The sequence below is a fragment of the Botryllus schlosseri genome, unplaced genomic scaffold (genome assembly GCF_051294905.1).
Source record: "Botryllus schlosseri isolate E-star unplaced genomic scaffold, Bs_hap1 Bs92a, whole genome shotgun sequence".
Lineage (NCBI taxonomy): Eukaryota > Metazoa > Chordata > Ascidiacea > Stolidobranchia > Styelidae > Botryllus > Botryllus schlosseri.
The window spans coordinates 35,684-47,791 of record NW_027648701.1 but is presented as its reverse complement, the minus strand read 5'-3'; the positions used below and the strand labels follow the sequence as shown (position 1 = coordinate 47,791).

At 41.6% G+C, this 12,108-nt stretch overlaps 1 pseudogene; it reads left to right on the top strand.

The window, feature by feature from the left end:
- The first annotated feature begins 9,912 nt into the window (after positions 1–9,912).
- On the top strand, positions 9,913–11,003 carry LOC145432691 (prostaglandin reductase 1 pseudogene; annotated as a pseudogene).
- Positions 11,004–12,108: the final 1,105 nt, after the last annotated feature.

Here is a 12,108-nt window from a genome sequence, read left to right as displayed (position 1 = left end):
TGTCTACTTCTACCATCTCAGGGTTGTTATTTTTGTTTGTGGTATTCATGGCGTGTGTCGACTGCTGTGGTCATCTACACCAGGCCGATATTCCTTGTTTTTGATTCCGTATCTGTAGACTCGTAGCACTGCACACTTCTAGTCTTTTTGTAAGACACCGCCAACGCGGATGAGATGGTGAGATAGAGAGAGAGATATGAAATTATTTTTCGCCTGCACCATCGAGATGCTTTGACGACGGAGTTCAGATACGGTCTAGTAGTCTGCGCCCCGGTTTTTTCTCCCTCAATGCTAACCGTGATTGCTGAGCGCCTGGCAGGATAGCTGTGGATACCAATTTTCGTGTCGAATCTGATCGAACCCATGACCTACCGATCGAGAAGCCGGACGCATAAGTATTACACTATCTCGCTCGGCGAGGAACCATCTCAGACTAGAAGACGGAATGTTCCTAAAGTTTCAACTACTTTTGTAATAAAAACAACTAAAAATACTTGATTACTTCGAATATGTAGAACAGGGATATCTAGAAGTTCTAGATATCCCTGATGTAGAACTGCTATTGCTATACGTTACTTCCCATCTCCTATTTATTTGAATTATACAATTCCACAATTCTACCTGACAAGCCCGGAATTCAGTACGTCTTCTTGAGCGAGTAAAGGAAATCCCGCTTCTGTTCGGCCGACATTGTTCTTTGTAATGGTATCGCGGTCTGCACAGCACCTGCTGTTTGACCTCGTCGATTTTTTCATCGCGCAGCATCCCCGCATCACCGAGGTCTTCGCTCGAAGATTCTATTTCATGTTCTTTGAAGCACGACAGCATGACGTTGCACAGACAGCTTCTCGTTGACTTGATTTGATCGGGGATGTAATTGCGGAAATCGCCTGACAGAAATCACATTTTAACCAGAAGGCTAGTACCGATATTGGAGATAAGTTAGGTAAAAGCATATGGAATTTCGTGAATTTATACATAAATATAAGTAGGGTTACATTTAAAACAAAAATAAATTTAAAACAAACATCTTTTAAACAAGGCCCTTGTTTTAAATACGTTTTTATTGTTTTTTTTTTAAGTCATGACGCCACGAATATTCAATTGTGACGTCATGGTGGATTGAAATTGAGAATTGACAATATGGGGTACATATAGTTTAGGGTTACCATACGTCCTCCCTTTTTGTCACAAAGTGGGAAAAATTCACCGATTTTTGAGAATTCTTCTCCGGTTTTGCAAGTCTCAAATTTCTGAAAAAGTGTCCTCTAGTTAGATTTCCAAAATATGGTAAGCCTAATATAGTTCCTTTGACGAAATGGCTTCCAACTAGGGTTAGTTCGGATATTAATAATTTTCACTATCCGGATAACGGATATATCCGGATATTGGGAATTTATCTAACCGGTTAACCGGATAATAACTGCTAAGTGAGACAATCGATTTCACAAGGTCTGCATGAAAATCGGATCGCAAAATCATTACACAGTGCTATTGTAGAACTATATGTACAATTGTACACGCACAGTACGAGCAAACACGAGAAAAATCCCCGCAAATTCAATGTTCACTGCTACTGCAACGCCCTCCTTATAAAGGGCAATGCATCAATTGTGGCATCCTATGTAGCCGGGACCGGAATTTTGGCACAAAACGTCCACATGCATTGAATGCTCTTTCCGCTTCCACAGAAGTGGGCTGAATAGTAAGCAGCACTTCGTAGAGAGTCTAAAGGTTGGCAGGTCGTTTGCCGGAAACTTCAACGACTTTATATTCCTTTTGACCATTCTGCTGATTAGGTTTGGAGTACTCGAAGGGCGAGTAGCTGATACTGGAATTGCTGCCGACATGATACCTCGTTCTAATTAGTATAATTCCTCCGTGAGAAACCCACGTTATCAGGCACGCAGCCAGCCGAAAATTAATGGGTGTTTGAAATAAAATGAGGGGTTTCGATTTTTTTTTCGAATTAACCCTTTGTAACCGGCCGGCCTACTGACCAAAATTTTACTGCATCCACATAGAAAACGATAAAATGTCATCCATATGGCTCAAATCGACGCCCAACATATTGCCGTCAATCTGAAGTAGCCGCCTAGCGGTCTGAGATACTCTCACGGCTCTGACGCCAGAGGGAATAGCGTTATGCGAGAAAATGTTCGCGATTTCTTGAAAATAAATTACAATTTTGTTCTTCTATATCTCCTGACGTCATACCTAGGCCCTCTCTTAGTATATGACCACCTGATTGCCTTCCGCATGAATCTCTACGTTCCAACGAGACATTACATGCTACCATAGCGCTTCATAGCCCAGCGCTACGATCTTGGAAAGGTAGTGATGATGAGCACAATCACGCGGCCGCCGCCGATGAGTAATCGATTACGTAATCTCGTATTCTCGTTGAAGGCAACGCGCGTCCAGTTGTGCAGAACATAGGAACTGCCTTGGCAATGTTGCCGTTAGTATAGGCCTACATCTCCATGCTATTGAAGTGTTATCAACCCCAGTTGCTTGTTATATGTAACTTGCAGCTGCAAGGAATCCGTAAGTATACACATATTGCCTTATTCGACACTGCCCAGTGCCCATATACGCTCGGGAAGTCATTTCACGTGATACATTGCTTTATTTCGCATCAATTTGAACTGTATTCTACACGGCTAATGCTCCATGTATGATCAACAGTAGTCATACAAGCCAACAGTAACTTCGTGTGCCATCTAAAACATATATAACTGCCTCTATATGATGTTGTTATCACAGGCTCGGGTACAAAAATAGCCTAACTCGCACGCTTATTTGTGCGGTGTTAGGGCTGGTGTCGGCTTTCTTATACAAAGCTAAGCTCCATGATATGGATATTGATGGATATGCCAGGATAATGGCTAATTATATGTATAATTTGCTATTGCCTGAACCAATTGTACATCTGTTTGAAACCGCAACGAGTCAGGTCATCTTACGCAGCCATGATTTTCACGTAATAAGGTATGCTTCTTTCACGTCAATTTGAAACATCTTCTACGTGCTAATCTTCGATATAAGGACTTTCATAGAATAGTATGACCAACAACAAGTCATAGAAGATAGCTGTAATCGGTTATATGAAGTCTAGAACGGAAGATACAATGGTTTATATTTCAGGCGGTCACTCACGCGAACATCATTACAAATTCAATTTTGCGGGAAATCTCTTTGCGTGTTCAATCTGCATTTCAAGCAGGATATACATTGCAACATTAGGTTATACATGGTCTGATGTATGCGTATTTATAAGAGCTAGACATACCAACCGATTGCAATCGTTTATGACCAATACAGGTCTAGCTATCTTGGATTAAATATAGACTCCTCTGCGTTAAACAGTCGCGGTCAAGTATACTAGACCGCCGGTCGCAAAGGGTTAAGTATCAGCGGAAATCAATTACGATTGCACGCACGCATGTTTGCTAACATTCGATGTCAGTCAGCTTCGCGATGTCACTCTCACAATCGCTGATCAGAATACACTTGACGGCAAATCGTCACCAAGCCGTCGAAAGATAGGAGCCAACCCATGCTAGGCCCGAGACGCGATGGTTAGGCCAGCGATGATATCGTTGGTAGGCCTATTGCAGATGCGATTGTGTAGGAAGCGATAATATCGTGAGCACCAAGTCAATGCAGATGTGATTGTGCAGACAAGCGGAGAAATAGTGTGCACACTGCACAGGGCCTATTGCAGATGCGATTCTTCAATCCACCGGAACTATAGGCTTGTTGAAGACGCGATAAATCAAGCCAGAGACGATAACGGAGTGCGCGGCAATCATAATGACCTAATTTAACGATCTGCTCAGCGGGAGATCGCGTGGCGATCTTCTCAACAGGAGTAAGCGTCGCGTTACATTGTGCAATGTGCACAGACGCATCTTGCTAATTGGCAACACGCTTCTCGCTAATCGGCCGCGCGCAACACTGAATACGACTTATTGAAGCTTGCTAAAATGTGTATAACGCATTAGCGACGATATTCTTTTACCCGGTTAGCCGGATATCGGATATCAAAAATACCTGCAGTTAACCGGTTAACCGTTATCCGGATAATCCAGCCCTACTTCCAACCCCTGTCATATTCGGACCAAAAATATCTTTAACCAGGACTAACTATACATCATTATGCAGCATTTTTACGGCTGGCGGTCATCATCATCAGAGAACATTCATTCCCTACCAATGATCAATATCTATGTAGGCCTACTATAGCTGGGAACCGACTATTTCGAGGGTTCCAACTATCCCATATCGTCTGTCGGCTATATCGGGTGGCAATCGTCCGATAGGCTGACACAGCATGTTTCTTGGAAAGTATTTATACAATTGTGACATATTTATACAACCTAGAAAAACATATTTTTTCAAAGGGCTTTGTTTAAAATACTATTTAAAACATGTTTTGAACAAAGTTTTTCAAATAACCATATGTTTTAAACGCAACCCTACCTATACACGCATCGGGTTTTTCGTTTCATGTTCGTCAACTAAATTTACTGCATAGGCGTGCGTTTCGAATGCCATAGCTAGGATTCTTTCAGTGTCTGCTGTTCCTACAAATATTCTGCTGGACATTGGCCAACCTTTTCCAGAATGTTGAAATTGATTGTGCTCATAATGGTTGAACATTGGAACAATGAATGCGGTCTTTAATACGGTCCGGACAAGGCCAGTTGACATTGCTGATTCGCAAGCGTTCACTGAAATTTGTGGAGATAGATCGCCTGTAGTAATGTTCGGAGAGAAGTATATCAAAGACCCCAGCACCAGACTCTGCAGATTGTAAAGATCTTCTCTCAATGGGAGCGGATGTTGAAGAGTTTAATCGAAGCCATAACTGCTCCTTCAACTGATGGAAACAAGCTCGCTATATTGTCAGGTTATTTATCACCTGAAGTCTTCCCATTTATTGAAGGAATTGATAGTTACGATCAGGGCCGTAACAGCACTTCGCCAGGCCCCCCCAAAACTTTGGTCGTGGGCCCCCCATAGGGTTATAGACCGAACTTCTGGGGGGCTTCGCCCCCCAGACCCCCCCTCTGGCGGTGCCCTCTTCACCGCTATTTAGGCTATGCGTTGGGAGTTGCAGTAGTGAACAAGCTTTTGTCGCCTAAGCGCGCGAAGCGCGGGAAATTTCTTGACTTAATGACTGAATCGGGCAGTATGATCGGGAATTGCATATATATTGTCATCAATTTTTATCTTCTCTCTGCTCACGTAATCAGATTTGCCGGTAGAGCTGAGTGAGGTGTGTTTGAAAAGGTAGGACCACTCAATAATAATTAAACATCTTCGGGCGTATACTCGTCGGTAGGAACGAAACAGCACCTCGTCAGGTCCCCAAAAACGTGGGTCTTGGGCTCCAATAGGGTGATGAAACGACCCCTCCATCACGTTGTTCGCGTTTGTCACGAAATCATCTGTACTGTATTGTGAGCCAGCGCTAAGCGCGAAAATTTTCGATAATTTATGATAAAATCGGTCAATCAGATCGGCGATTGCATATGCTATCAATTTATTGTCCTCTCTGCTCACGTAATTAGATTTACCGGTAGAGCTGAGTGAAGTGTCTTGAAAACGGGAGGGCCCGTAAATAATAATTAAACATCTTCGGCGTATACTCGTTGGTAGGAACGAAACAGCACCTCGTCAGGCCCCCAAAACGTGGGTCTTGGGCTCCAATAGGGTGATGAAACGACCCCTCCATCACGTTGTTCGCGTTTGTCACGAAATCATCTGTACTGTACTGTGAGCCAGCGCGAAGCGCGAAAATTTTCGCTAATTTATGATAAAATCGGTCAATCAGATCGGCGATTGCATATGCTATCAATTTATTGTCCTCTCTGCTCACGTAATTAGATTTACCGGTAGAGCTGAGTGAAGTGTCTTGAAAACGGGAGGGCCCGTAAATAATAATTAAACATCTTCGGGCGGTCGGACCCGTTGATATGACTTCGTTACATGATGTTATTTCGTAACTTCCAGTCTCCTATATCAAAAAATATAGAAATGCCCAAACGTAGGCTTCTAAACTAAGAAACGCACACGATTTCAAATTGGTATTTCTTCACTGGCATAAAATTTTTCCCAGCGGGATGGTATTCGTCTTGTGAGGTTCAGATTGCAAAGACAGGAACATTCGGCGCCAGTCATTTAGGCGCCTATGGACAATTAAACCTATATGTATTTTGTATATATAACGAAGCCTTTGGTCAACATAAGGGCATAGACCCTTTCGGCCAAGGTTTTCTCGCTGCCGATCGTTCTGGCACACTTCTTGGAGTCGCATGTTATATGGCCTAAAACTTGATTGTATGTCTTGGTGGGTCGTGGCTCGGTAATGGCCCAATACCCAATAATAAAGATACATTGCCAAACTTAAATTCGCGCGCAGCGCGAAAAAAAATTGGAAAAATTGCATAAATTTTCAAAAATACTCTATGATTTATGCTAATTCACGAAAAAATTTTGGGCCCCCTTCGAGCTCGGGCCCCCCCCAATTGGGGGGTTTGGGGTGCGGCAGTTACGGTGCTGGTTACGATGCTACTATCACCAAAATGCAGTCCCTGTACAAAAAGAAGAAAAACGTAGTCTACGCCCGACATCTGTTAGCAACTGCAACGTAAGAGGTCTGCATTTTCTAGAAAATTGATGGCATTGTCTAAAGATTGTAACTTCTTGGCCGTAAATGCTCTCCAAATGTTCGCAAGCTCATACAATTTCTCGAGCACTGAGATTACTGCGCAAGGGTATCTTCTGCGGCGGATCGCATGTGGCAGATAAGAGATATTTTCCGGCAATGTCGAATGCCTGAACTGCGGAAGAAAGGGGCCTTTTGCAAAGGTATGTCGATACCCACGTTCATATGACATCCGAGCAACCGCTAGCATGCATTTTAGCCGGAGTTCCAAATTGTCTCTGGCGTGCGTCACGCGCAGCTTAAATTCACCAATTAGTTGTGGGCGTTCTGTTAGACTCTCGCTCCTTCGAAAAATATTTAAAATGACATGAGAACGATTTTAAAAATGCGCGATCGTCTCCGCAATTCAACGAGCAAGCGTCGTCTGTCTATTTAAAATGACATGAGAACGTTTTTAAAAACTAAATCATCGTCGACATAATTCAACGAGCTAGCGTCGTCTGTCCATTTAAAATGACATGAGAGCGTTTTAAAACCGCGAGAGATTTAAAAACTAAATTATCTTCGACACAATTCAACTAGCAAACGTCGTCTGTCCATTTAAAATGACATGAGAGCGTTTTAAAACCGCGAGAGATTTAAAAACTAAATTATCTTCGACACAATTCAACGAGCTAGTATCGTCTATTTATTTAAAATGACATGAGAGCGTTTTTAAAAATCCGCGAGAGATTTAAAACTAAATTATCTTCAACACAATTCAACGAGCTAGTATCGTCTATTTATTTAAAATGACATGAGAGCGTTTTAAAACCGCGAGAGATTTAAAAACTAAATTATCTTCAACACAATTCAACGAGCTAACGTCGTCTGTCCATTTAAAATGACATGAGAACGTTTTTAAAAACTAAATCATCGTCGACATAATTCAACGAGCTTAGGCGTCGTCTGTCCATTTAAAATGACATGAGAGCGTTTTAAAACCGCGAGAGATTTAAAAACTAAATTATCTTCGACACAATTCAACGAGCTAGTATCGTCTATTTATTTAAAATGACATGAGAGCGTTTTAAAACCGCGAGAGATTTAAAAACTAAATTATCTTCAACACAATTCAACGAGCTAGTATCGTCTATTTATTTAAAATGACATGAGAGCGTTTTAAAACCGCGAGAGATTTAAAAACTAAATTATCTTCAACACAATTCAACGAGCTAGTATCGTCTATTTATTTAAAATGACATGAGAGCGTTTTAAAACCGCGAGAGATTTAAAAACTAAATTATCTTCGACACAATTCAACGAGCTAGTATCGTCTATTTATTTAAAATGACATGAGAGCGTTTTTAAAAATCCGCGAGAGATTTAAAAACTAAATTATCTTCAACACAATTCAACGAGCTAGTATCGTCTATTTATTTAAAATGACATGAGAGCGTTTTTAAAAATCCGCGAGAGATTTAAAAACTAAATTATCTTCAACACAATTCGACGAGCTAGTATCGTCTATTTATTTAAAATGACATGAGAGCGTTTTTAAAAATCCGCGAGAGATTTAAAAACTAAATTATCTTCAACACAATTCAACGAGCTAACGTCGTCTGTCCATTTAAAATGACATGAGAACGTTTTTAAAAACTAAATTATCGTCGACATAATTCAACGAGCTAACGTCGTCTGTCCATTTAAAATGACATAAGAATAGTTTAAAACCGCGATATATTTAAAAACTAAATTATCTTCGAAATAATTCAACTAGTTAGCGTCGTCTGTCCATTTAAAATGACATAAGAATAGTTTAAAACCGCGATATATTTAAAACTAAATTATCTTCGAAACAATTCAACTAGCTAGTATCGTCTATTTATTTAAAATGACATTAGATCGGTTTAATAATTATTTTTCAATTTATACCGTGTCCAAAATCGTTGGTTTTCTGGCCATAACACGCCTTTCGCTTGTCCGATCGAGACGAACGACCCATCGTTGCGTTCTTCTACTCGAGACGATCACTCGAACACCAAAATCGACCTCATGGGACCTCGTTTGGGGTCGCCAGAGCCCCCGCAAGAAATTTTAGTTTAACGCTAGTGGATAACAAGAAATAAGGGTGATGGCAAGTGAGAAAGCGTGTATTCTAATCAGTATCGCCACGAATCGGTTTGAGTGTGACACCGTATTGAGTAGCTTTCGTGGCGACAATTGTTTTCTCATTACATCGGTGTTTAAGCTGGGTATTGCTGCATTTCCCGATTAATGCCACAGGCAAAGCCTTGTTATAGAAACGAATCTGCCCAGAAATGAATTCGAATTTGCAAGCACACACCAACACATCCTCCAATTTCGCGCTCCGATTGCCTATCACGAAGCTAGCTAGCTCATGAATTGTTTTGTAAACGAATATGGGCGCACATAATTTAGATTTCAGAAATGCAGAACGTATATTTGTGCGCCTGGTCGGGAGAGGAGATCTAGGATGGTGCTTCTCAGCACACGCTTGGCGCGTAGCCAGTCGAAAAATTAGGGGAATTTGGATTTTTTTTCAAATTTACCAATATAGCATCAATTCAATTCGGGTAAGGTACATGTGTAAATGGCGATCATATAATCTCTTCGTATCGACGATTTTAGGCGTATGATAAGCTTGCCAAAGAGTCCGGGAGTGCTTTCAATTAGCGAGTCCCTGATCTCTGGTGAACAATTAAATAGGCGCGCGTATGTTACGCAATCTCGGCTACAGTTTTCGCAAATCAAAATGTCCAAACTTGATGGCACCGATTTCAAACCTTTGTCGTATTCCAGAACGCGAGACATGATACACATCTTCTGTATTAGAGGGAATCAATTTCGCACGTTAAAGTCTGTTTGCTGCGATCCGATGTTATTCAGTTTCGCGATGTCGCCTTTTAATCAATATGACATAAAACAATCACTAATTAGCGTACACCAGACCGCATTGTCGCCAAACCAGCGAGAGATAGGAGCCGAAGCATGCTAGGCTCGAGACGCGATAGTCAGGCCATAGGCCAGCAATGATCTCTTTCACTCCAGGCCTATTGCAGATGCTATTGTGTGAGCCAGCGATGAAATCGTGCACACCAGGCCGAAGCCGCCAATGCAGATACGATTGCGCAGTCAAGCGATGATACAGTGTGAACTGGGCCTATTGCAGATGCGATTGTTGAAGCCTGCGGAACCAGGCTTGATTTAGCTAGTGCATTTAATTATTGTAACGGCGTTGTTGAAATTTCCCCTCCAAATTCTTCTCCTGGCTACGCTTATAAATATTCAATAGTCAGTGAGTTTGTGCTGTAATTGCGGTGTTTGGCTGTCTTAAGCACCAGGTTATCTAGAGAATTGGCTGTTTAGTGAATGGTTATATTCGGATATGAAATTTAAGAAAATCGTTTATGCAAGAAAATTCGATGGCTTACCCAAGATGTCCGATTTTGAAATCGTTGAAGACGACGTACCTGACGACCTAGAAGACGACGAGTTTTTGTATAAAGCCTTATATATCAGCTGTGATCCGTACCTGAGAGTACGCGCGAACATATATGTACGGGGAAACTTTATCGAAGGATATCAACTTTCGAAGGTTATCAAGAGCAACAATGAGAAGTACCCAGTCGGATCCATTTTGGTTATGAATGCCGGCTAGAGAAGTGGAGGTATCAGCAATGGAATTGGAGTTTTGCATAGACGAGATGATCTGTCAAGCAAACTACCCATGTCTGCTGGAATTGGAATATTTGGAATAACCGGGTTGGCTGCCTAATGGGGTAAAACGTATCCTAAAGCCTAAGGCTGGAGATACCATTCTCGTCAGCGGAGCAGCTGGGGGTGTCGACACTGTTGTGGGACAGATTGGAAAAATTCTGCAATGTCGCGTCTTCGGCTCGTGCGGTTCAGAAGAAAAGATCAAGTTTGTAAAGTCAGTTGGGTATGACGACGCTTTTAACTACAAAACGGAAACAGTAAATCAAGCGCTGCAACGACTTGCGCCGGATGGTGTTGATGGCTACTTTGACAATGTTGGAGGGATTTTTCATCCGAAGTACTATCGGACATGAAGAGAAAGGGTAAAGTAGCGGTTTGCGGTGCTCTTTCGTCGTATAATGCAACGGAGCCTGTCAGAGCTTTGATCATGCAGCCGATGCTGTATTCAAAGTCTATCATCATGGAAGGGTTCAGCATGGTTGATTGCACTATTTCCGCGCGCGATGATGAGATACTTGCGATGCTCAGGAAATGGGTAGACGAAGGCCATATATCGATTAGCTTGCGGAACACATATCATTTAATCAGTTACATTATGCTAACGTAGTTTCTTTTTGGCGTAAAACTGCAAGGCCTTTAGTGGAAGGCAACATGGGGGCCTGGGCCCCAAGTAGCCTCGCCTTAATGTTTTCTGGGATCGTCACAGGCATATTCAATTTATTATTGTGTCAATTTATTACCTATCTGTGTCTATGTTTTGGAGTGGAGTAGAGCAGATCTTGCTACAGTGTCGCAATTAAACCATTGTGGTGCGACAAAAGTCGATTAGCCGTGACGAGGTGCAATACTTAACTATCGCAATTTACAGCGTAGCTACGTTGCGGCACTGCATCACTTGCCTTTCAGTCCTTGATTCAAGGATTCTAAGATCATTTTGCCCTGCTTGAATATTGAGCAGTGTTGTCAGTTTAGGCTCATTTCTGAAGTGGCTTACTATGAGAATACATTGTCGACAGGCATGTGTCTATGTAATATACCATGAATGGACAGTATGGACACCTTTAATAGCTTAGCAAAAAGTTTGGCCACTAAAATTGAGACATCTTGTCGCCAACCAGGAAATAAGAATGGATTATTGATATTTGTAAGTTACATACTTGTAGGAATAGGAACTGCCACTCCGTGTTGCTGAAGAATTTACATAAAATTTACATAAATGAAAGCCGCATGCCGCAAACCGCATTTCTTTGAACTTGTTCAAAACAAAACACCTGAAAGGCATTAGAAAATATTTACTTTTGGATGTAGATGTACTCAACGTACGGGCTGTGTCAAATTTCGTTACTCCACAACTCATCCCGTTTTCAACAACGGGCCTGTGTGAAGCGGAATTCAGCGCAATGACGATATTAAAAAACGAAAGATCGCAATCGGTAGAAAGTAAAGCATTCATGATGCGCGGCATATGTAAAGTCGGACAGTAGGCTACTATACAGCCCAAACATTGGATTGATGCAGTGCAAATCAAATGGTGAAACAAATTCATAATTTATGTTCGTAAAATCAACTTCTTCTGTTATTGAAGCTTATTACGAACAAGCATCTTGGAATTCATCTGTGTGGCCACGTTTCCCTGTGATTGTGAATACTACTAGACTTTAGTTTCAGCGTTACTTGAAACATTTTCTCCGTATACGAGAATGCAATATGGT